This window comes from Phalacrocorax aristotelis, chromosome 3, assembly GCF_949628215.1.
Source record: "Phalacrocorax aristotelis chromosome 3, bGulAri2.1, whole genome shotgun sequence".
Lineage (NCBI taxonomy): Eukaryota > Metazoa > Chordata > Aves > Suliformes > Phalacrocoracidae > Phalacrocorax > Phalacrocorax aristotelis.
This window is the reverse complement of record NC_134278.1, coordinates 28,508,218-28,533,771: the sequence shown is the minus strand read 5'-3', so window position 1 is coordinate 28,533,771 and position 25,554 is coordinate 28,508,218. Positions and strand designations below refer to the sequence as shown.

Genomic DNA, 25,554 nt, shown 5'->3' with positions numbered 1-25,554 from the left:
GAAGCTGACCAGATCCAGTAACCTCCAGCGCCTTCTCCATACAAAAAGGATTAATATGCTCCTCCCTCACCAGCATACCAAGTGTCTCCACAACTCCAGTTTCTTGCTAAAAATATCAAGCCATTCCAGTATGTCCTTCCCACACTAGGAGCATCTGTGCCTTCTCATCCTTTCTTTTTTCCATAATTGTTATTTTGGCGTTATTTTTATAAGAGAGATGGACACAAATGAGATTAGGAATATCATTGTGCCATGACACATATTATGCTGCCACCAATCTACGGACACTCCGTTGAGGTTGCTGTGCCCAGAACCCCAAATTCCATGTATATTATATTTGAAATGTTCTGGTTTTCAAATCTTCAGTAAAATTAGTAGAATCCAGCCTAATATATCTAGGCGAGGTCCTTTAACACGGTATTGATCAAAGCTGTATTATTTCCAAGCAGAGAAATGTTATCACATTGAACCTGGACTTAATTTTGCTTTTTCATAACTGAACAAAACCAAAGTTGACAGATCATTGGGGTTGAATTCCAGTAAAGAAAAGACAACCCGGAGAGGTCACAGAGCCTTTCGGGAACTTGTCTTTCACCTGAAAATATGAGCTGGGAAACAGGAGAAGGATACTGAAAGGGTAGGCTGTTCTGCTCCTAGACAGAATGCAGTGGAAGCTGTGAGCCCTCATTGTTCAAGCCAAGCACAGAAAGCCAATGTTATGAATTTATGAAGATAAAATGTGACCAGAAAAACCCTCACCATGCCCTGTCTGATCCTATAAACCCTGGCACATTGTACCACAATATCTAATCTTTTATAGTTGACAACACTATTGGTGCTTCATAATATGAAAGAAAATAAATCTTCAGGGAAAAAAAATAAAGCTCACATAAAAGCATGGTTTAACTTTTGTTTTACTTCTCAAACACCTTTTGCTCACCCTGACTGATCTTAGCCTGATCAAATGGAAAACAAATCTCCTTGGAAATAACACAGCTGTCTTTCTGGGCTCTCAGATCCTTTGGAGGGGTGGAGAGGGCGCTCAGAATTTAAAAGTATTGTTTTCTTCTTCTCTCTTCCCTCCTCAATATCCAATAAAACACAGCATAGAAATGAAGTTGAAACCCTTAAAGCTAGGGAGGGCAAAACTTCCAAGTTTCCTGGCAAAACTTCCAAGTTTCCTAGCAAAACAGAGAAGTAAAAAGAAGGATAAAGAATACTAGTGGTAATGGCAGCAGGAAAATTCAAACATGGAGCTTTCTGAAAGGGCAAGCATGTCCAGTCTTAATAATCTGTCTTCAAAGGACATTCTGAGGACATGAGAGGGGGAATAAACACAATAAGAGAGTTCAGAGGTCTTCTGCCATCATTTATCCAGAATAGGAATAAGGATGAAAAACGAATGGAGCAAGAGATGGGCTGTCTGGCAGCCATAAGCATCTAAAGCTGCACTAGTGTAGGAGGTTGAGCAAGGGATGGGGAAACAGGATGGCAAGACTTTGCGCATAGCATCTTTTTACATTTGTCACACAGTGTGGATGAAAACAGCAAAAGCAAACGGAAAATCTTTCCTCTGGGGGAAATACTAGACTGTGCATTGACAGAAACCTAATACTGGAACTTGAAAACGTATCGCTAGAAAACAAGGGGCTAAGAGGACAATAGTGCAGCATTGCAGGTGCCAAACTAAAAACAAAGTCAGAACCTGGGCACCTGATGGCATAAAAAATCATTAACTCACTGCAGCCTACACACATGCAAAACCACCCTTGCAGGAACCCACCAGTACTCAAATAAACCACAATTACAAAAAAGTAATAATTAGGTACACAGCCTGACTGATCCTATTCCAGGTGAGGCTTCCTAAGGCTCTCAGAGGGGAAAAAAAATATTTCTTTTTATGCCATGTTTCTAATGGCTGTTTTTGTTGTTGTTCTTCAGCAACAACTAAAACACTGGAAAAGTGTACTGAACAGCAAACTAAAACATGCCTACGGCAAGAGACAGCTTTTTAAACTTCCATCTTGCTAGTGTCTGTCTATATGAATAATGTCACCATGTCACTGCCTTTCCTGCATTCTATTACAGTATATTCTTCCCCCACTTTTATTATGCTATTCTATTTCAACTTGATGAATTATCTATATTACATTTTTTGAGAAATATTCCCTCTAGGGATGGACATACTTAGTTTAGAAAGTTTCCAACAGAAAGAGGAAAAGAAAAGGGGAAGAGAAAAAGAAACTCCCACAGCTCCACATTTTTTAAGCTGCCCTTAGGAGCAGGACATAATTATCCGCATTCTGCGATTGCCAGCCAATTCTTAGCAGGGGTAATGTATTTAGGGTGATGAAAAGTAGTGGTACTAAGAAGTGATGCTCAGGCAAGACCAGACAGAAGGAAAAAGGAGTCTGTTAGCAGAGAGCAGGGATGGGAAGCTGAAAACAAAAGATGGGGGCCCAGGTACATAATTTCATTGACATTGAATTTGTTTTTCTACTCTTTTCTCCACTGTTCCACAAGTGATATGCTTACTCATTCAACCAAAGATAGGCTCAGTAACATTCTCTTTGAAAGTGGCTCAAAATATCAAAATAACTTGCCGTACAGCAGCCATTAGCAGGAAAATGGGTGGGTATGCTCTGGGTTACGTAGTAAAGCAGATTTCATGTCTGATAGAGACCTATTTCAGGAGAATTGAAACTATATCCACTAACTGAAACTATATATCCACTAACTCTTTGGATATAGTTTTCACTTTGTCCTCATCCCCAACATGAGAAAAAAAAAAAAAAGGAAAAAAACCACATGGTAAGTAATTTTCTCTTTGTGGGGCATAGTTATCAATAGATTTTGTTACATTTCTGCATTCCAACAGACTTTAACAAATGTTGGTGGTAAGACCTTTTCTCCCTCCTGCAATGTTAAGGACTGAGGACTCCACAGGCTAGGCATGCATGGTTTAGCTTGTTTGCCACTGTTACAGCAGCTTATACTTTCATGTGAGTATGGAAACCCATTCCCATGGTGTCAACCTTCAACAGAAATTCAATGCTGAACATGTAAGCTTCTGTTCTGCTGAGTTACTGCAAACATGCTTTTATGCTCAGAGACCTGTTTTGTCACCACAGTAATTTTGGACAAGGAGACCCTATAGACATCTTCCATTAAAAAAAAAAAAAAGTCATTTTGGGAAAATAAGTTCCACCAGCTGAGCTGAGTTTCAAATAAATCTGTAACTAATAATACGTGTGTTCTGCTACTGTGAAAATCTTTATAGGACTAATCAGTCCTCAAGGAACCGTAAGCCAACTTTGCCATGTAGGATGATTGCAGTACAAAATCTCCTACTTACCCTTTCTTCACACTTGCTTGTTTTAATTCAGTTTACAGCTAATTGGTTTTTAATAATTGTTAATACTTAAAATTCAAGAGTGCCTGTTTAGAATTAGAAAATATCTTCCTATGCACTCAGTTAGAATGTAAAACAATCCACAAACAATCTTCAAAATTCTATCACAATACCTTTATTTGTTTAATGCCACTTTTTTTCCCCTTTCAAAGATACGGCTCCTTGCTATATGTTTCCTTAGCTAAAGGGAACAATCCACTTAGAGAGCTTCCCACTACTAAACAAGTCTGCGAGGCTTAAACTGGAATAAGGTAGTATGAACAGTCCTGCATGCTGCACCAACAGGTCTTACTAAAGACCCAATATGATAAGTCTTAGACTCGTAGTTTAGCTATAATTTTGTCTCATCATTTGTCTGAGGCCTATGTGCCTTTCTCTGTGTTTTTCATCCCCCATGCTCATATAAGGAAATTGTATGGGTTTCCATTCATCTCAGAACAAATTGGCTGAGTTCTCTGAGGATTTGGGACATTCACAGGTGTGTTTTTGCAGTGGCCATATGTTCTGCAGTGGCCCAGTTGCAACTTGGCTACAGTAAGGCTGAGGCAAACACAACTTCTCCAATTACTTTTCCCTAAAAAGCAGAAAGAACAGAGTTTCATCATTGCCTCATTGACAGAAGTTGCTTTTGAGTACGTCTATTGCTGCTTTCTAATTGTAGATGCAGATCAGCTGTAGGACATTATGATGGACCCCAGAGAGCTCTAAAATGGGGAAAAACTTTTCTTCTTCCGTGGCTCCAGGAGACGTGTGCTCAATTTTCACTGCTTATTACATTTTAAATTGGGACAGCAGAATGAAGCCCATCAGCATCTTGACCCCTGGTTTGCAGGGCTCCAAAAATCTAATGTTCTTTCATGATCAGAAAAAAAGATTTAGAAGTTGGTTTAGTAAAAGTGTCTCTTTGGTCCATGATATTTATCAACTCTCGTGACCTTGAAAAGGCATTTGCACTTAAGAAAAGGACTTTACTTTTGGCTTGAGAATTTCTTTGATATAATGCTATTTGTTCCACACTCTTCTCCTCCCCAAAAAAAGTCCTGTTTCACTGAGCACTGGAAAAATAAACTGTGAACAGGCTGTTTCCTTAGAGAAACCCTGATGTTTATCTCAACAGTGAGTTCATTGCCTACAAATCTCTATCATCTCCTTTCTTTCAAAGTCACATTTTTAACTCCTTTTTCTGGTCTGTAACTACATCGGCCATACACAGGACATCAGGGCACAGGAGTCCTTTTGCCCACACAAGAGCTCAGCTCAGAGGTCACTGTGCAATTCAATAAACTAGGCAGTAGTCCCCACTACGTACATCTGTCTCACAGCAAAAAGGAGCTCAGTCACCTTCACTAAATTCAGCAGGAGTGCTTATTGCATTCATTACTTATACTAAGATCTCTCATAGTTTTAGAGCAAAGACCTCTTAGACAGTAACCATTAACACCTTCCAGCTTAAAACAGTATGAAATACTACCCTTATGGGACAGTCACTGGAAGATGTCCCAATGTTGTTTGCATCATACTGCTTAGTCCTTATTTAAAAGTGGTTTCAATTAAACAACCATTTATTTTGCTGTTATCTTGAACAGTAGCTTCAGACAGACTTTTCCAATATATTGAAAAAACAACTGATCGTGGTGTATATAAGCAAAGACGAAGCAGTTAACCAAATTTGAGTAGTGTGTTATTGCTGAGACTCACATCTGTTTCATGAACATGCAATAATCAGTAGTTTCTTTGTTTGTCAGGGGAGGAGGTTATACATTTTGGAAGAGGTTTATACATCAGCATCAGAATCCATTATCACATTTCCATGAGTTTTCACGCACATTCTCTTGGGATGACAAATTATTACACCATTTAATGTGCTTACTCTTTGCTGCGTAAAAAGGATTATCATATTCTTAGCTGAGAGTTTCATTACATATAATCTTGACTATTTTGGTCTAAGTATTCTTATGTTTCAGACAGGGGAAAAAGAAGTTACAAGTACGTTGTAACCTGGCTACTTTTTTTCTGGCTGGATGTCTTGTTACAGATTAGAAGTCAAATTTTGCTTTAACTCTGACTGGAGTAGGTCTGTTCTTAGGCAGAAGGCAACTTACTTGGGTACTGACAGTCTTTACATTTCCACCATTGCCCACAAAAGGAGACATATCGTCTTGCAATTATTGGGAAAGAATCTTAAAGCATCACTATACACAGAGTTATTCTTCTAATTACTCCTAGCCAAAAGCAAAAACAGTGTTGGTGGAACAGCCTAGAGGTAGGGTTTTGCATTTGGCTAAGTTGAGTTAGGTACCCAAATTAATTGTGAACGGTAGGCTTGCTTGACGAGACTTTATCCTCTGAGGCCACCTTTTCTCACTTAGAATTGGTAGGGGGATTCAGGCTAGAGCTTTATAGACTGAAACTAAAGGAGGATGCTGCAGCCCATTCTTAGTGGGGGGTCCACACACACCCTTGAAATTCATATTTTCCTCTTTGCTTGAAACAGCCCAGCTCTGATGACCTCTGGATTACATTGCACAACCCTATTTTTTCCAGAACTTTGTACATAGTAGGATAGAGGAGACTAAAAATGCTCAAAGAAATTATTTTTCAGCACAGGTGTCTTTCAGTGCTGCACTTAGGGTAAGTTGTATATTATGTCAAAAGTTCTGGGTGCATATACAGAAAATGTCTTTTCAGTGTTCCAGAAATCTAAATACATACATAAATTCAGACAGCATAATGAACTGCAGCTTTCAAAATAAATGTACATTTTTAAAGTTACATTTATATTTCAAGTAACGACCATCTCACTAAAATCTGAGTAATGATCAGGTAATGACTATTTCACAGTCCTGCATTGAAACAGCAGAAAGTGAATAATCCAGAAGTTGAATTTACAGGTTACTAGAAGATATTTATTTAAAAGCATTATCATCTTAGCAAGAAATTTCATCCACAGTGAACAACAAAATGGAAAAATAAAAAGCTTTATACACAGGGCACTTTTCTGTAGTCTGATTTCTCAACAGTTCCTTGGTCAAAAGAAATTAGAGGCACTAAACTTTATTAATTTCTTGAGAGCCTTTAACATGTAGTTCCAATTATTAAAGGTGCTAGGCCAAAATAATGTAGATTATTTCTGTCTTTAAAGGTCCCTGAAAAACATTCAAGTATCTGGTACAGTCTTGAAGAAGCTAAGGTATGACTGTCTTCCATAACCAAATCTGTCCCCTCTCGACCCTATATTCAGGACCTACATCTGTTCTCTTTTGACCCATGATAAGGTAATAAACTTCCAGATCTCATTGTGGCCTGTGCTGGCTGAAATGATCACAGTTTTGTAGAAAAGCAATTTTTCTAAAGAAACAACACCGCAGACTTAAAACACACAGAGCATATAAACCAAAGTTAATTGGGCACATAATGTTTCTTGAGCCATAAGGTTATATATTGAAAAAGAGGGAGAAACAAATCCCGTACACCAGACTACAGTGCATGCCGTGTTGTAATTGATGTAATACACTGCTTAGTTTCCTTCAGAGAGAAAGGAGTGTTAGGGAGTGAAGTGAAACAAATAATGCAATACATTAACTGAAACAATAGTCATTGTATTAATTTGAGAAAGTGCTGTATCGGAACAGTCCCTCTAATCTTGTAAGAATTTATCACAGAACTATTTCACTGTTAGAAACCACTGTATTTAGCTCATAATAAGAAGAAGCATTGAGCTTGTGAAAAAAACTGACCAAGCTCTCTACAAAAATAACACATTTTGCAACAGTGATGCTGCACTGCCAACTTTGATTTTTAAGAGATCGGTGATAACAGGGGTTCTTTCTGCATATAAGAATATTTCCAGAACCAACTATCCTGAATGCAGGACCACAGCCTACTGCTAGTAGTTCAGGAGGGTTTTTGTCTGTCAGTAGGTGTTGCCTTGCAATGTTTAGATCTTTGTACACTACCTGAACAGTCAGACAAGTCCAATCTATTTTATTAGTTTTACTTGTTTTTCCAAGGCATTTCCAGTTTCCCCTTCTTCTGCTGTAGCTATTCTTGTGATTTAAAACTGAAAGCTGATCTTTAAAGACAGAAAATTTTTGCTGCTTCTTAGTAATACATATTTAGACTTCCCATTCATTTGATTTAGGGTGTATTGTAGGAATACAGTTTCTAAACATCTAAAATCTGCTTTCAGAGATTAAGGCAACAGGTTCACAGATATCTCATTTCACTCACCTGCCATCTAGGACTGAATTATCTTTCAATTTGAAACAAAAAACCAGCTCCTTATACTATTAATGGCTTTTCTTGTCAATTAAAACAATATAGTAATTGTTATAAAGTCAGCTACAAAAATAGTGAACATTCCTTCAGCATAATCAAAACCAGGATTTTTACAGTAACATGAGGTTAAATAATAGCTTGGATCATTCCAGGATTAAAATAATCATTTCATGCCACATACAAGGGATGCTTATGAAACACTGACTAATCTTGAAATTTTAAACAAAGCTGGGAATGTTTTCTAGACCTCTAAGATAGGCCATTTAAGGCCATAGAACAAGTGGTTTATGTTTTAGTACAAAAAGGCTGCTTGTAGATGTCACCTTACTTTTACTGCAGAATATATTTATGCAGCTTGACACAGGGCGATGGAAGTACTGTATTCTAGAAATGTGGGTATATGCATGCTACTACATAAATGTGAGAAAATGGACAATCCAAACAGTCCTTAGCTAGCAGACATGAGCAGGCATTCCACATAAAATGGCAGTAAAAGATGCTGTCTTTGCTGAAGGAAAAGGCAAGACAAGGAGAAAATCAGTAAGTGTGTCATCCAAAGTAGCATTTGTATGCCTGAAATGCCACAAAACCCTTGAGTTTCCTGACTACAGTCTTGCACACAGATGCCCACTTCTTTTACTGCTGAGAAATTCTGTCATTATGGCTGAACAGGTTATTCAACTGAACTGAAGTCTGTCTCCTTTTGGGGGAATTTCTTCCAAAGTGAATACCCTTGAATCCAAGCCCAAAAGGGACTTGATCTAATAAGTATCCAGTAAGTTTACCCTCCATTCTGCTGCAGAATGGCTATTAAAAATAGGTAAAGAAGAAAAGAAAAGGTGTGGTGCCTTCCCTTCATTTTGCTGCAGCTCTGTGATTGGAATACCTCCCAAAAGCGGAGATAAGAGACACCCCTCTGACAGTCACCAACCTAAAGGGGTGCTGATGATTCCTCCTCTCCCTTACAGGGAAGCTGCACTCATCTCTATAAAAACCTAGGTAAAAGTAAAGGTGGTTTTCATGTCTCATTTGCAGCAAAATGCACAGAGCTGAGAAATAATATCGAAGGCAGGGGAGAAGAATTCTGATTCTTCAGGACACATGGGGGAAGCGATCCTGGTTTCAACCCTTGCTCCCAGATCTATCAATCTGGGGGTGAAAAACAGGAATCATCCAGCTGGAGAGGACTGAAGCTTTTTTTCTCAAAAAGAAATTGGGGATCTAAAGAGCTCATCCAATGCTGTCATGGCTAGTCTTGCACCGTTAGGTGCGGTGGGGTATTTCTGTAAGTTATTTGGAATCGTGTTCTTCTCTTAAGGTTATAGATTGTAACTATAGATAGCAGACACAGTCAACCGAGGGCTGGAAAGCACCTAAGACCGGTGGGATATTTTGAAGCATTCCTAGACTATCCCTAGCAAGCATTTGTTCAGCTGTTCTTTAAATCTTCTGATGCCACTGGCTCCTTAACACAGGCTTTGCTGGACTTTCACGACTTTAACAATGAGAAAGGTTTTCTTAATATCCACCTTAAGCCATCTTTCCTTCAAATTCAATTGCTTTCTTCTTTTCTTTTTCCCAGTGACTATGTGGAATAGTTGATCACAGGTATCTTTATAAAAACCTTTAACATCTTAGAAAATTACTCCACTCCCTCCTTGGTCTTCCATACTTTCAAAAAAACAGCTGCAGTTCTTTCAACTTTTTGTTGCTTGGGCTTCACAAATCTGTCATAATTACTAATGCTTTTTCTAGGATGGTCTCCAATTTGTTTACATCTTTCCTGAGGTTCAATACACAATGCTGGACACAGTTCTCCAGATAGCCTCGCTAGCACCAATAATTACCTCACCTGTCTGACATAACCTCTTCTTTTATAATAATAATTCCAGAATGAGATTAGGTTCCTGGCAACAGCATTGTTTCTTGGCCTTATTTATTTGCATCTCATGTTACAATCCCCTGCCATTATCAGAAGTACTGTTGTCTACTTATTTCCACCTTTTGGCATTTGTGTTTAATACTGCCCTCTGAAGAACAGTGCTTTGTGTTTGCCCTTATTTCATATTATTGATATCAGAGCACTTCTTCACACCGTGGGTTCAAACAAAGGATTTTGCAGATGCTGTTTTGATCCCTTTTTCTTATAACACTTTGGGTGAAGATTAAATTCATTTCTGTGATTTCCTGTATATTCTTGGCCTGATCAAGATCTAATCATCACCATATTTTCTTACTCCCTTCACACTTTTCATCCAGCCACATGCATTTTCATTCTCTCAGCAATTTTTTTTTCTTTTATTCTTCTTTTTTACTTGGAAGAAATCAGAGAACCATTAATAATTTCTCTTTGCGTGGTAGAATAAAGGTCATCCTCGACAACATGAAAGTATTATGAAATGTACTTGAACTAAGAAAGAAAATAACAATTTGCACCAGAAATGGAAAGATATACAAATTGGGACTCAAGCCTATTCCATTGACATTTGTCATTTAACTTAAATAGATACTTTGTGGGCTAATTCATATCACAGGACTACTTAATATAATGTAGAAGATGTTATCTTGTCATTGAGAAAGGTGTCAAGGGCATATGTTAGCTCTCTAGTCCACCAACAAAGCTGACCTGTTGGAAAGTGTCGTTCAAAGTGGGAAAGACCACAGATGCTGTAACAGTGGAGTTTTCTCTACACAGCCAAGCCAGGAGGAACTGGCAGATAATTTCTTTTGAAAATTTACATTATGATTATTCTTCTGACAATCGTTTTGAGATTAAATAGCACAGAAAACCTTTAGGAGTTTCCACCCAACAGGGGAAAATTGTTGCAAATACCAAGAGAAAGGGCATCTGGAAAAAAGCAAGAGTGAAATGACATGTTTAAAAGAAAGGAGAAAAGGCAAATAAAAACAGCTGCATTTAGGAAGACAGATTTCAACATATTGAGGAAATTCCAAGACACAGCCTCCTGTGAGGCTAATCAAGGTGGAAATCTGTTAAAGAGACTGAGTTCCTTGAAGAAACTGTATTAGGGGTAAATACCACAGAAGAAATAAAAGCATTATAGCCAACAGGCTGATGTGGTTAATTCATGAGTGCTTTATGGACTTCAGATGCAAGGAGGAGGTATACTGGAATGGTGACAAGTTCAACTTAAAAAAGGCAAAACCAAAATTTTGGCTTGACAAGTAGAGAGAAAAAACAAGGTACAAACCCAGATGAAACTAGCAAAGACTATGGAGAATGGGAGTCTATATATCCCCATTTGTGTTTTGAAAGTTTTCCTCACCTGGAAGTTATCCATACCAACCTTGATCTCCATTGCTTCATTTTTATGCGTTTTTCTTGTCCTGTCATCCCAACATGAAGAACAGTTTTTTGTATCATCCTTTTACATATCTAAAAACGTTCAGCATGCTCCCCTTTGGTCTTCTCTTCTAACCCTTAATTACATTATTACTTTGCATTTTCTCCATGGGATCACAACATTCAGGACAAGAGTTTTTATTCAGTGTTTTGTTTTAACCTTCTTGTTCAGTTTGTGATTCAGGATTTTCCTTTTCCTTTTTTTATTAAACATATATACAAAAACTTTGCACAGATCACAAAATTATTTATCTCCTCCTAGATTTTTCCTTTGAGATGCACTGCATTTGAGCATTTTAGAAGCATTAGTTAATTCCTCTCTGCAATACAGTTGCTGTAAGACAGATGCTATTCTTTTTTCACAGAATAGTTGGGAACCTCAGGCACAAATATTCAAGTTAAAATTGTTAGAAGTATTCAGTAATTGCTGATTCCCAAGTTTAACCAAATAGGATGGCAATCCTTCATATTTTATGCAAGTTCAAAGCACAGTTCCAGCAGGCATAGCTGGAGATGTTAAGCACTGCCCGCTTTAGCAAATACTTCCTTTGGTGTAACACACTGAGAGCATATTCATGGCCTAACAATTTAACTGACGTACCCAGTTCCACACGGCAGCTCTCTGGTAGAGGCAGGAATAAAACCCAGTTTTCCAAAACAACACTCTACTCCCTTAAGCACTAATCAATGGTTACATAATTAAAGATCATATCACTTTGTATAGAAGGTGTGTTGGTTTTGGCTGGGATAGAGTTAATTTTCTTCATAGGACCTAGTATGGGCCTGTGTTTTGAATTTGTGCTGGAAACAGTGTTGACAATGCAGAGGTGTTTTATTTACTGCTGTGCAGTGCTTACACAGAGTCAAGGCCTTTTCTGCTTCTCACCCCACCCCACCAGCGAGCAGGGTGGGGGTGCACAAGGAGCTGGGAGGGGGCACAGCTGGGGCAGCTGACCCCAACTTACCCAAGGGATATCCCACACCATATGATGTCATGCTCAGTATATAAACCTGGGGGAAGAAGAAGGAAGGGGGGAGATGTTCAGAGTGATGGCGTTTGTCTTCCCAAGTAACCGATACATGTGATGGAGCCCTGCTTTCCTGGAGATGGCTGAACACCTGCCTGTCCATGGGAAGTAGTGAATTAAATCCTTGTTTTGCTTTACTTGTTTGTGCAGCTTTTCTTTACCTATTAAACTGTCTTTACCTCAACCCACGAGTTTTCTCACTTGTAGTCTTCCGATCTTCTCCCCCATCCCAGCTGGATGAGGTGAGCAGGCAGCTGTGTGGTGCTTAGTTGCTGTCTGGGATTAAAGCACGACAGAAGGAGACCAAAAATTGTATGGGTAACCATATCCCTGGTATTCTGTATCTTGATTCTGTAACTTTTACTATAAGCAGTCAGAGGTGTTCAGAAGAGATATGGGGAGCACGGAGGAAGAAGTCTTGCTGTGCTTACTTCTGATACTTAACATTACAGTAACCCCCATAAAAAGGAGACCCTCAAGGGAAAATCCTGGTAGTTTCAGACTGGGTTGTATCCTGTCCAAAGCTGCTAACTGAGACAAAACATTAATAAGGTCTGGACTGTATGAACAGATTCCTACATTCAGGAAAATTTTCACCAGCCTAGGATCCGCTTACCAAATACCTCATCAAATATCAAGGATTCCCATAAAAGCAGGGAATTCAGAGTTGTTTTGAAAAACACTAATAAAACAAGTGGTACAAAACTACAAATTATAAAAACTGAGCAAAAAGCAGGTTATAGCTTAAATTAAGGTTTCTGATTTTGGTTTAAATGTAAAGCATCAACAACAGATGAAATTTTTATTGTGTCCAGACCAGATAAAATTCAGTGTTGGCCTGGTGTCAGACTTTTCTTGATGAAAAATTTCCATTACATTCATATACCACAGTGCCAGGCTCAGCCAGATTAGTAATAGAAATGGTTTGTCACTGGAAATCAGATTCCTGACTCTGGAGTCAGAAAAATAATTTGCTCGTAGCTATGGAAGGGCACAGTTATTCCTACCAGGAAATTTTAACACATCTGGACAGATTCACAAAACCTGCTTATCAAACACAGTTCGCTGCCCGTCCAACAAATTCATCTGCCAGCTTGTCTCTCCCACACCATCCTAGATGGTAAAATTAAAAACAGATTTAGCAAACCTGTTCTACCTATGCAGCACAACAGAGGAGCAGCCTATAGAGCATGGATAGGCATGATATAAGGGCCAGGCCATGGTCCCACCTTCAGGCTGGTTACCCCACCTGAAGGCAGATGCTGTGGCTGGGACCCCGGACCCCGTCAGCAGCCCAAGAGCCACAACACATGGCAGGTCAAGGCAAGGGAATTGTTGAAGGCCTGGCCAAAGCTCAAGAGATCAGAGTTTGTGTACAGTAAGCAAAGATACCGCGCAAATGGCAAACAGGCAGGAGCAAGTGTTTCTAGGCAGGTCAGGAATCACAGCCAAAATAAAGTGCGTTTTGAAGTTGGAAGAGGATCAAGGCTTAGGGAGCCGGGCTGGAGATGAGGTCAACAGCAGGACACGAGACAGCCCACACAGTCTGAGGGTGCCTCCTTCACACAAACACACCTACCTGCCGTCTGCATACTGTCTACAGCAGCAAGCAACAACCAATAGCCAGGAGTCACAACCGGCCGACATCTCTCCCTGAGGCAGGCTGTGACTCCTGATGGGCAAAAGCTCCTGCCTGCCAGAAACCAGCTTCTGAAACCACACATGCTTGATGGTTTCCATCTTGTGGCATCCCAGTAGTCAGCATCACACCAAGAGGAAAACACGCATTTAATGGGGTCTTAGGTCCAAATACAAAAATGATCCACTGGAGCAGCATGGTGCACATACACCTCAAACACTTCAAAAATAAAAAACTTTATAAATATGAGAAGAATAGTAATTTCACTAGTTATGGGATTTAGAATTCTATTTGCTTTAAAGAAGGATTCATTCCCTCGTTCTTTTACTTTTTTAATGTCAAAAGTGACACGGTGAAAGTGTTATTGAATCCTGACAAAAATATCAGAAAAAGAATGAAAAATGAGTAGAACTTTGATAGTAGTTTTGTCTGATCCCCAACATCACAAGAGACTCAGGAAAGTAGCTACAGTGCTAGAAAGATATTTTATGTGAAAATAATATAATTTTTTTTAGATCTAAGACTTGCAACATCACACAGAAGGAAATAATTTGTGCATGGCAAGGAACGCTACGTGGATGACAGAAGTATGTCTTCACGCATATTCCCAGCTAAATTCCAGACAGAACAGACAAACTCGTTGTATACCATGAACAGGGTACAAACAAGCAGTCTAGGACCTCAGCAAGCAAAACACTTAAACTAAACTCAGTGCAACAGCTGGGACTTGAGTCCTATACTCAGATTTGGCGCTTTGGTTTCTCTGTGGTGGTGGTTGTACAGTTTGACTGCTCCTCTGTAAAACAGAACTTCAAAGGAGAGCTGTGTAGCCCTTTACATTACATTTATGCTAGTTAACCAAACAGTCCCAGAAAATATACCCAGGCACTCAGTTACCTCTGTGGGGAATTGTTGGAACTAGCACAGATCTGGCCTCTGCCCCCAGACAATTTCTGGGCTTAATCAGGAATTAGCACAGGCCAAAAATGATGCTCACTGGTGCCCAGCTGGGTAGCGAAAGAAAGAATTTAATAGTGAATTATTAGAAGGTCATTTCAAGTCAGTCAGTCTCACTGCCAGACAGCAGTCTTGAACACACTTAATTTACTAGTATGGACACAGCGTAAGTGTCTCTAAGCTGCTTTGATGTGGAATCGCAGGAAGCTGTGCTTAGAAATGCACTGTCATTTATAAGTCTGTAATCAAGCAGCCTCTGGCAACTCCAGCATAAGTAGTTTACAGTGTTGCCCAGATGCCTGTCCCCACAGATGGATGTGCCAAAGCAAACCATGACAGCATTAATAGTCCATTTCAGACCAAAGTCACCCAGATCCATTTCAGTTGCATTCACTCATGAGTTAAACTAATCCAGCTAGATTTAAACTCGCCTGGATTAGGAATAACTGAGCCACTATAGGCATTACATCCACTGCAAAGGAAAATAAACCCCAAAGGACAGATTTAAAAGGCAGCACGGGGACAGAAGTTTTGAGAACTCTATCTGTCCAATGGCCAGAATAGAGCAGCAATACACTTGTTCATAATTTTAAATAAAAGCTTTTCTTCACTATAAAGAACTAAACAAAAGTAGAAAGTGACAAAATTGAATGTTCCTGTATTTTTGTGCTGTAGCTGCAGGGTGAGTAAGGTAACTAGAAGAGAAACAAAAGCAGAAATTATCAGATTGCCTTGGGTAAAGTAAATGACCGGCATCTTCCCTTCTAGCTTGATCATATCTACCAGGAGATTTGAAAAACAACGTTTTAATATTTTTGCTAATTACTCAGTCCTTCCCTCGATTCTAGGTATAAGCCAGCAGTAACTGAAAATAACAGAAATCCAAGATACACTGTTTTTAGGTTGGTATGTATCCATACCATCCATAAAAATGAATATAGGAAGCTTTGCAGGTTTTCTTGATCTGATTTTATTTCAATCCTCTTGGCACAGTGAAAAATAAAATCTCCTGTCATCAGAAAATGAGTGTGCAGATCTACCAACCTCATTTAGACTCCTTTTACAAATGCCAGGGGAAAATTCGACACATTGTCTGGTTTCTCCAGCATCCTTTCAAGTCAGATGTTTTCAACCTGTAAAGCCCTAAAAACTTTTCTGATAAATGTGGCACCTTGTAGAGCAAATTTAAGCCTATTCCAGCTTAGTTGTCATGACTGTCTTTTTCAGACCCTTTTAGACATTAACAATAGACCACCGAATTTTAAGTTGCAAATCAGTGCTCAAATCGAAACAAAAATATGTCACCTTTCCACTTTAACATAAAAGAAAATTGTTCAGGAAAATTACAGCTGCCAAAATAGCAGTGACTTCTGTCTCCATCTGATCCAATCTGTTCACTGCTTCACAATGCTTCTGAATGACCAAAAGCTTGAGATGTTCATGTAGTATACTATAGATTTATGTCAATGAGGAGCCATGTGCAGAAGCAAACATGCAGGCCACTCCTGTCCACTCTGGTATGGTAGCACCTTAGAGTTTACTCAGCAGAGCCAGGAACGAAGCATAAGTATTGCTTTTAAGCCTCGTGCTGTTTCAACCTCATGAATTACAAACTGGCTGCGATTTCTATAATGCAATCCAGTAGGGCATCATTGTTTCATATTACATCCAGTCCTATAACCAAGTTCTACATTAGAAGTTGACTTTCCCCTCCATTCATCTCTTCTCCAGAGAAATGATCATTCTTTCCGTGGTCTTTAGTTTTCCTGGATATTTTCCATTGGACGAGAAAACTTACTAGGCCTTTTTCTTTTCATATATGTGTCCCATCCACTCCTAATCAAAACCAAGGGAGGTTTATTTCACAGAACCACAGAAAAGAGATTCTGCAGAGCTGTCTGATCTCCTTTCTCCAAGCCATGGTTTCTCTCCAGTTCAGTCCGTTTGGTCCATTTTAGTCCTTCTTGACATGTATCCTCCTGTCTCCCCTATACAGTGAAATATTACATCCTCTACAAGTGTGATACATTCTTACCATCGCTTGGACAAGTAGTTCTCTGCATGGTCTTCCCCATCATTAACCCAGCCACATTCTGTGTCACTCCTTGGCAGACAGCCATAGCTGACGCTGCACCTTCTTCCTATCTGTCTTGTTCTTCAGGTGGCTTTCTGCCTCTTGTGTCTTTGTACTGAAGAATATTGCCATCATCTTCCACAACCAGATGTACTTGGTTCACCTCCTCCAGAATCCACCCCCACTCATTATGACTTCCTCCAGAGTTCTCTATAAATACAATTCAAAATTTTAAAAAAAAAAAACTACACTGCACATTTACTGCAGTATATAATTTGCAGGAAGAGGCACGATAAGTGCATTGTTTTAAATATAGAGCCTGATTTTCTTCTCATCTGCAGAATATATTACTCCCACAAAACAGCAGGCAACACTGTAGGAAATAATGTTGTAATATTGTAGCAGCCATGTAGGAAATCACAATGCAGGACCTTACAGGAGGGGGAAGTGATTTTATTTTTAGACAAAACGAGTTTTTTTCGTTCGTACTCACATTCTCATATCCACATACTCACAACACCAAAATGTGCAAGCCCAAGTCATCTGTCCAGCATCCAGGCAAGAGACCATGTATAGGCAGGTGCTGTGTCCAGGTGTCCTTGCAATAATATGGGAGACAAGGGACAACAGCTGTCAAGTCCTTCTCACAGTTGGGTTCCTTTTACACTGCTGACCATGTGCTGGCTTTAGATATACATTTTTGTACCCATTAGGAACTGTCAGTTTCTCCATACCCATCTCTACCTCCATCAGGATTTGTTCATTGCCCTTTGTATCCCAGTCTTGGTGGGACACTGCAGGTAGATGTATGCTAGGATCTTGCAGGCCATCAATACTCACAGCCCTTCTACTGACTTTCCCTCAGTATTTCCACACCCAGACATTCCCAGGCTTAACATTTCTGTAATAACTTTCTATAACACCATCTACACAAGAAAGTTTCCAGGGCTCCCAGACGCACAACACATTCAGAATAAGGCTGAGAGTTCAGTAATGGTTATTTCTTCAGGAGAGGGTGCCTGAAATGACTGTTGAGCATGTAAAGTGGTTTGAACATGTACTCAAAGACTGCATTATTTGAGTCTCTGTCCTATGACATGGATATGCTTATTGCACCAGTGCAGACAGCCCACTACGAGTTGCTGGAAATTGCAGGAATGCAGATCAAGTTTTTTCACTTGCTGCTTTCAAGGTTCATTTATATCTCTCAGAGCCTATGTAAAATCCCATCAAGGGCATTGCATTACTTTTAAATAAATCGATTCTTAGGAAGTTTCCAGCAATAACCATTATTACTTTAGTACTGAATAAGAGAAAAACGTTCCTATAAAAACACTCTCAAGCAATTATTTCCACAGAAGATCACATACATTGGCAAATGAAAAAAAAATATTGATAGGAAACAGTTATATTTACAGATTTCTCTATGTGCTTACAACGTTAGACCTAACACACACAAATTGTGAGCAGAATAGGAATAGTATTCTGAATTAACCATACAAAATCTGGAAACAAATGTTAACAGACAACAGAAGACTCATTTTATATATTTCTTGCTCGCTCCAGGTCCCTTGCATTTCCCCACTCACAACACTCAGTGTCTTTGAGTATCAAGCCAGCTGATATTCTCTAAACACTACCGTGGTGTCATGGGTTAGCCCCAGCTGGCAACTAAGCCACTCGCTCACTCCCCCCTGGTGGGATGGGGGAGAGAATCAGAAGGATAAAAGTGAGAAAACTTGTGGGCTGAGATAAAGACAGTTGAACAGGTAAAGCAAAACAGTAATAGCACTAGCACTAGCAATAGTAACAGTAACAATAATAATAAAATGAAAAATAAAACAAAAGCTGCGCACACAAGCAAAAAAACCAAGGAATTCATTCACTACTTCCCATGGGCAGGCAGGGGTTCAGCCATCTCCAGGAAAGCAGGGCTCTGTCACATCTGATGGTTACTTGGGAAGACAAATGTCATCACTCTGAATGTCTGTTCCCCCCTTCCTTCTTCTTCCCCCAGTTTTATACGCTGAGCATGATGCCTTATGATATGGAATATCCCTTTGGTCAGTTTTGCTGTGCCCCCTCCCGTCCCGGCTTCTTGTGCACCTGGCAGAGCATGGGAAGCCAGAAAAGTCCTTGACTAGTACAGGCACTACTTAGGGACACTTAGCCACCTCTTAACAACAACTAAAACATCAGTGTGCCATCAGCACTACTCTCATACCAAATCCAAACACAGCACTATACCAGCTACAGGGAAGAAAATTAACTCTATCCTAGCCAAAACCCGGACACATGGGATGTTTTCCACTCAGTACCTCCTGCTTCTTAATCCCTACCTTTCTCTTCCAAGTATTAGCAATAACCCTGCTATAAAATTGAAGTTTACTTTAATGGGCATTACTTCTTCATATTACTCAGCTCAGACCCTGCTTCTTACAAGAAAAGGCCACAGGCAATAACTTTCCTCTTCAGCAACCCACCAAACTCATGTTGTCTCCAACACTCCAAAAAAAATTATTTCTCTGCCACAGAATATCTAGCCTTCAGACTTCTTATAACTCCAAGCTACCGTGGCTGCATACAGTATCAATGCAGCAACATTATTATTTTAAAAAACTAACATTTAAAAAAATTTTAAAAAAATGTAGATTATGTTCGTCCACACTTTCTATTCTAGTCTAGTCTAGTGCATCCTGTTCTCTTCTCCTCTTTTCTATTCTATTCCACTCTGTTCTCTTCAGTTCCTTTCATTTTAGCTCGTCTGTGCAATTTTAAGATTTGTTCTTCATTCCACCTACAAAAATTATTCTTTTTTCCTTGAATTTGTTATTTCAGTGTGTCCAGTAGTCAAGACTGATTGACTGCAGCTTGTTCACCACCATGAGGACAATTATATTGACAGAAGTGCCTCTGACAAAAAAGGTGTTAATGCTTCCGAAAGTACAGCACAGAGTACATTGGTATCTACCTCAGATTTCTGTGGGTCTGCTGCTAATAATAAAAACAACACCAGAGAGTTGTGAAGCTCCCATGAATGAAAGGGCTTCTCTGGGCTCTAAGACAAACTCCCTTGTTCAGCCACTCTTCCAATCTCCCTTCTTTGTCATCCTGAAACTGTAGCCCAGCAGTGCGCCATCATGGCAGACCACAGCATTTTTCTGGAAGCACGTGAAAGACAACACTACACACCTGAAGAAGAAAAAAAGGCTTAATCTAAACATGTCAGCAGCTCAGTGCATCACCAGAGGCCTGCCTGCATTCAACCCTCAGCATTAATTTCATGTTGAGACTTGGCAATGGGCTTCACTCATAGCATCATGTTTTAGAAAGCCATGTTCGCTTTGGGGCTAGAAGGCTGCCTATGCCCAAATTCTGATTTTGGCCTTCTAAAAAGAAAAAAAAAAAAAACAAAACAGGAATTGTGAAGAAACTTCATTTTTCAAAAAAGCATAAAAACCATACAGAGGGATCCCTAGAAATTCCTACCAAAGAATAAATACTGCTATCTGAAGCAAGTATTGTGCTAAAATAGTGCCTCATGTATAAACTGAATTGGTCCAAAACAGATTAGCACCATTTCATTAAAAAGTCTCATATGTAATACAGAGTTAATAGTATATAACAGGAAAGATAATTAACTGATGTAATATTAAAGTCATAATTAATTTTTACAGTTAAGTTCTAAAGTTGCATGACTTTTACCATAACAGCATAATAATTACATTACTTCCAAACACTGCATTTCGTAGCTGCATATACATATTAATCTTTTGTTAATATTTACATATCTCTATATACTTGCAGTCATGTATGATGCGCTTCAGGTTTATGCAGCAGAAGACAATTTAATCAAAAGGGTACATGTCAGCTGAACTCATATATTTAATGGCAGCAGACCTTCTGCTGAAGAAGTCATGTCTCCAGATTACAGAGAACCCGTCCCATGGAAGTGGCTGTGATTAACAACTTGCACTGTGTCAGAGCAGTGGCAGCCAACAATATGCTGCAGTCCAGCTATGAAAAATCAGAAGCCTGTGCACATCAAGGGAGACTAGAAGAAACAGCCCTTTAATATCCTTTTGAATAAATAACTTACAGTATTGTGCAGCTAATCATACACTGCCCTGCAAAAGGAAACATCTGCAATGGTCACTTTTTAAACACTGTGCACATGGAGTTTTCATCTGTTTGGATGGTTTGTGCTTTTTACAGGTGCTTCATAGTGCGGTAATGAAAATGAAGACTTTTTTTTGTTTCTGCATAAAACAGGACTGCAGAGCAAGATTGTATCTGCCAGAAATGACGTATCGTTGCCTCCATGCAATGCACTGACTGCTTGACTGACAAAAAACACCCTGATAGTGTCACAAGCCCATACAGGTGTGATGGAGTGCTGTTTTTCATGCAGAGCTCTGAGTTGTCTCACTGCTATGAAAAAAGCCACATGTAGCAAGGCAATTTCAGGGTGACCAGTCGTCTGCAGGCACAGAGGAACATATGCCTTTCTGGCTGGGAACAATGTAAATGAAATTTCTGCATGTGGCAGTGCCACTCCCCTGGCTATTGTAGTGCTTGATCCCACTGTACCTGCTCACATCCCACTGACTGAAATGGAGGTGAGGAAGAGCCTGAAGGGAAGCTGATTTCACTCTATGGACATAGGTGAACACTTCGTCTTTTATATTCTGGACACAAAATTATCATGCAGTCTGAGTAATTGTGTTTTTCATGTGTACAAACAATAATAAATATTTGTATAGACCTGAAGACGAGCACTTTTAAAGAAAGGTCTTTTATCAGAGCATCCTCACTATGTAGAGAATCCTATTCAAGCTGTTGACTAATTTAATAATGCCGTTCTTAGGGAGCAAAATGTTATAAAGCTGACATTACTATGTGGGCCAGCTAGAAACAGGGTTTCAGGGATGGAAAATTCTCTCTCATTTTACTCACTGAGGCAATAAAAATGACAGCAGCAAAAGTCACCTTTTTTGCTGTACACTCCTGGATGAGCTTTGTCAGAACACATGATCAGAAAGATATAACAATTTAGCATTGCAAAGATCAGATGAAAAAACTGTGCGGTGGATCAGCTCACATCAGGCTACTTGCAGTGAAATGGCAGTAACTATAAGAAGGAAATTTCAGCAGCACTTAAGACACTTCATACTTGACATAGACATGACTGCAGGATTTTTCCTTTTTCCCCTGAACTCAGTGGGCATTAAGGGTGCACAGCACCTGGCAGGAGCAAATCCTTTCATTCCTCTGCTTGCCATGCGTCGCTGCCTTTCAGAAATTCTCTGCTGCCTCTGTGGCTTCTCCCTGCTACCCCCTTATTCCTGAAATGTGTTCTATTTAGATACATGTTCCAGTGCATGTCATAGGGAGCTCTGCTCACACTCTAGCTATTGGTTTTCTTGTCAAAACGTGCACATCTCACATTTTCTGTTGTTTTTGTCTAAGCACAGCCGTGCTCCCATGTTCAAGTGCCTTTTCCTGCAACCCTCCCCAGCTGCTACAGCAAACACACAGCTGTCCTGGTGGAGACAGAAGAGCTTGGGAGCGCAGTGCTCCAAACACTCACTGCTGGCTGTGTTATTTACTGCTCTTTGTCAACCCACCAAAGACCAAGAAGTCCCTGCTCACTGCAGGGGGGTGGGACTAGATGACCTTTAAAGGTCCCTTCCAACCCAAACTATTCTATGATTCTGAGTGGGCACATGTCCAAGAGGAAGCATTTTTAGGATGATTGTTCTGCTCTTTCTCAGTCCTATTCAGTGAAGTTACATGATACAATTAACTATCTCATATTATGTCATGGGCAGGTCTACTTTCACCCTAGCTTTTGGGTTCTGTGTCAAGATGCATATAGTTCTACTTTTTGTGTCTGGATAAAGAATATGGAAAGAAAACCAGAATTCCATGGCTTACTCTAGCACATTTTTGTCAACCCATATTATATTATCAGAAAAAAATTATTAAGCTATTAAAACCACTCTGCAATAACATAAAGTTGACAGTGCCAAGAACCATGCAAGCAAAAACCATTTGCTCCAGAGCTGCCACTTTGCGTTAAGAGACCAAAGTCTCTTAAAACAATTGGCAGTAGGGTTATTTTTGATCTTGAGTATGTGCAAAGCCACCTGCATGTCCTCTAAACTAGTAGGGTAAAACGATCCTGTGTCTCCTTGTGGCACTGGAAACAGTGCGGTCTGCTGGAGCGAGTGCAGGGTTGGCAGCAGGGAAGTCCTGGGCTGTAACTAATCTGACACAAGCAACTGATTCATTACGTGGCCTTAGGCAAATCCTTTCACTCCCCTGCTTTCATTTCCCCATCTGTAAAGTGAGAACAGCAATATGCACTTTGCAGGGATGCTGTGACCGAAGGCTGCAGTGATGTCAGTACCTCCCAGCCACGCTTTCCAAGGAAACTTTAGCCTACCCACGCAGAAAGCAAAGCCAGTTCTTTCCCATGGTGCAGGCTCAGTGGAGCAAAAACAGAACTGTGTAGAGGAAATTGCCAAATTAGAAAGTAAAAAGCAGAGCCTGGAAAACAGAGGCTGAAAAGGCATTGCATTCAAAGAAGCACCAGCCCCTTTGGGATTTACTGAGCCTCCTCTGGCAGCTGATAAATTCTGCTTTTTCTAACCCTGTTTAAAAGTTTTGGCAAAGACCATGAGGTGAATAATTTACCTGAGGTGGAACTTAAAATCTATTTGATGTGACTGTGATTCTGACAAAAATCAAAAGGGAACTTTTCATGCAGAGATTTGAGCCAACATTTTCAAATTCATAAACTATATCTATTTTCTGTCTATGCAATGTTTCTTTTCCGACTAGTTCATACTACCACCAAGCAGCCTTCATTTTTTATAGAGTACTGCAAAATGCAATAGGTATTATCACAAAAAGAAAAAAACAACCGAGGCAGTCTATCAAAGCCTATAATATTTTATCTGAGTCTCAGCCACAGCAAACAACAAAATGTGCCAACCCCAGCAACTGAAGGAAGATGCATGTACGAAATAAAACAGCCTTCACCATGCTAAAGCACCCCCTTGAGCAAATGAAGTGTGTACATGATCATTGCGTGGAGCATGTGCCTGGTGAGAAGGCATTTCTATAGCCACAATACTGGCCAGTAATTGGACATGCCTGCCCCATTCTCCATCCCTATGCAACAGGACACTTGTGATCTGTCTTCTTACTCTGCCGTTCTCTGCCAAGTCAATCCTCCCATTTGCTTCCTTAAACGCCACCTGTCTGTGTTGAGAAATCATTCTGAAACAGCAACATCAGTGTGTTACTCTTTGCTCTTATTAGGAAGCTAGCTGCAAGCATCACAGACCTAAGAGCAAGGTATGCTACCTGAGCCTTGTCACCTATTTTGGTCATTCTCCTGTCCTTAGTGGCCTGATGTTATAAAATTACAAACTACTTATTTTTCTCCTGGTTATAGGAGGGAATGCTGAAACGCACTGTGGTGATTTATTCCAAACAGCTAGTCCACAGTTTATACAATCACCTGATTTAATCAAGGGAGGAAGGAAGATTTTCAGACAAATGTCTTACACATGACTGTGCACTTAATTGAGTGTAATTTTACTGAAACTTCTCTTTGATCTGATCCGTTTTGTTCCTTTTTGGACAATTCTGTACAGGCTACTTGGACCCCTGTCAATGGCTTAGGAATGATCTTCTGCACTCTCCTGAAAGACACTGTTATTACCCAACTGATTCCCACAGAATTATGATAATTATACCTACTAATCTGCCAGTACCTCTATAGCATGTGTTCCTGCCTTCAGTACAATTCATCCCATCTATTTACAAAGTAATCTTCTTTTTTTCCATAGCTGAGTTACCAGTTCCAATACAGTGACACTTTAGGTTTCTTTGAACTCTCTTGCTGACAACTGTACCTGTTGTATGAATTTCAGGACGAGGTCTGTTGTGACTTTCTCTGGAGATCTATGGAAAACCCTCTAATTCTTCTTTCAACCAACCAAGGTTGAACAAGGTGGAGGGCATGCTTGTTATATGCCCAGTTAGAACACTGCACAGAATAAGCCTTTGCAGAAAGCCTACCAAATTAAAATTACTTTCTTGCAACAGAGAACAGCATAGCAATTGTCCCGAATCACAGAACTCTCTGACTGGGTATTGCAGCCACCTAACAGCATTAGAAGGCAATTACCATGCAAAGTAGGGAAATACAATCTGACAGCATAAAGGTTTAACCACAGACAGAACTAAGCATTACAACACATCACACTGCATCACACACTGTAGTGTTTGCATACACAAATCCCTGCCTAGGTTAAATAGTCCTTCTGCCGTACTATTGCCCATGGTGGGAACTACGAATTAGATTGTGACAGGAATAAGAGAGAAAGTGTAAGGAAAGGAGATGGCTATTTTTGTCCTGTTTTATTTGATGCATTAAGTGTAGATTTTTCCCATTCTGTGTCAATAATTTGTAGTAATTGTATGCAGTGCCTTCAAGAACCATTTGCAGGACGTTTGGCCCCAGGTTGCTCCCTTTCAGCTGCACAGCAAATCTTCCTTAGAATTCTCAACCCTGACTTTCCAATCCCTAATGGAGGGCTAAGGATAAACCAGCAGGTCACCAGGACATTGGCCACAAGAAAGGCCCAGAGGGATTAGGGAGTATCACAGAAGAGGATAAGAGTCATTGGAGGCCTTAGTGCACAGCCTTTGCAAACCCAGCAGGTTCAAACCACAGGAGGGACTCCTTCATCTGCAACTGGGGTCTGAGGCAAGTCACTGCAACAC

At 39.9% G+C, this 25,554-nt stretch overlaps 1 long non-coding RNA gene across 2 annotated transcripts in view; it reads right to left on the bottom strand.

Moving 5' to 3' along the window:
- The window catches only part of LOC142055731 (uncharacterized), a 98,151-nt gene that overhangs the window by 37,771 nt on the left and 34,826 nt on the right, over positions 1 to 25,554 (bottom strand). Inside the window, exon 4 of one of the 2 annotated variants that reach the window (XR_012660014.1) lies at positions 23,803 to 24,039. The exons of the other annotated variant lie outside the window; for it this stretch is intronic. This is a non-coding gene — a long non-coding RNA (uncharacterized LOC142055731). Of the gene's footprint in view, positions 1 to 23,802; positions 24,040 to 25,554 lie in introns of those variants that run through there. 2 annotated transcript variants of the gene reach the window in all.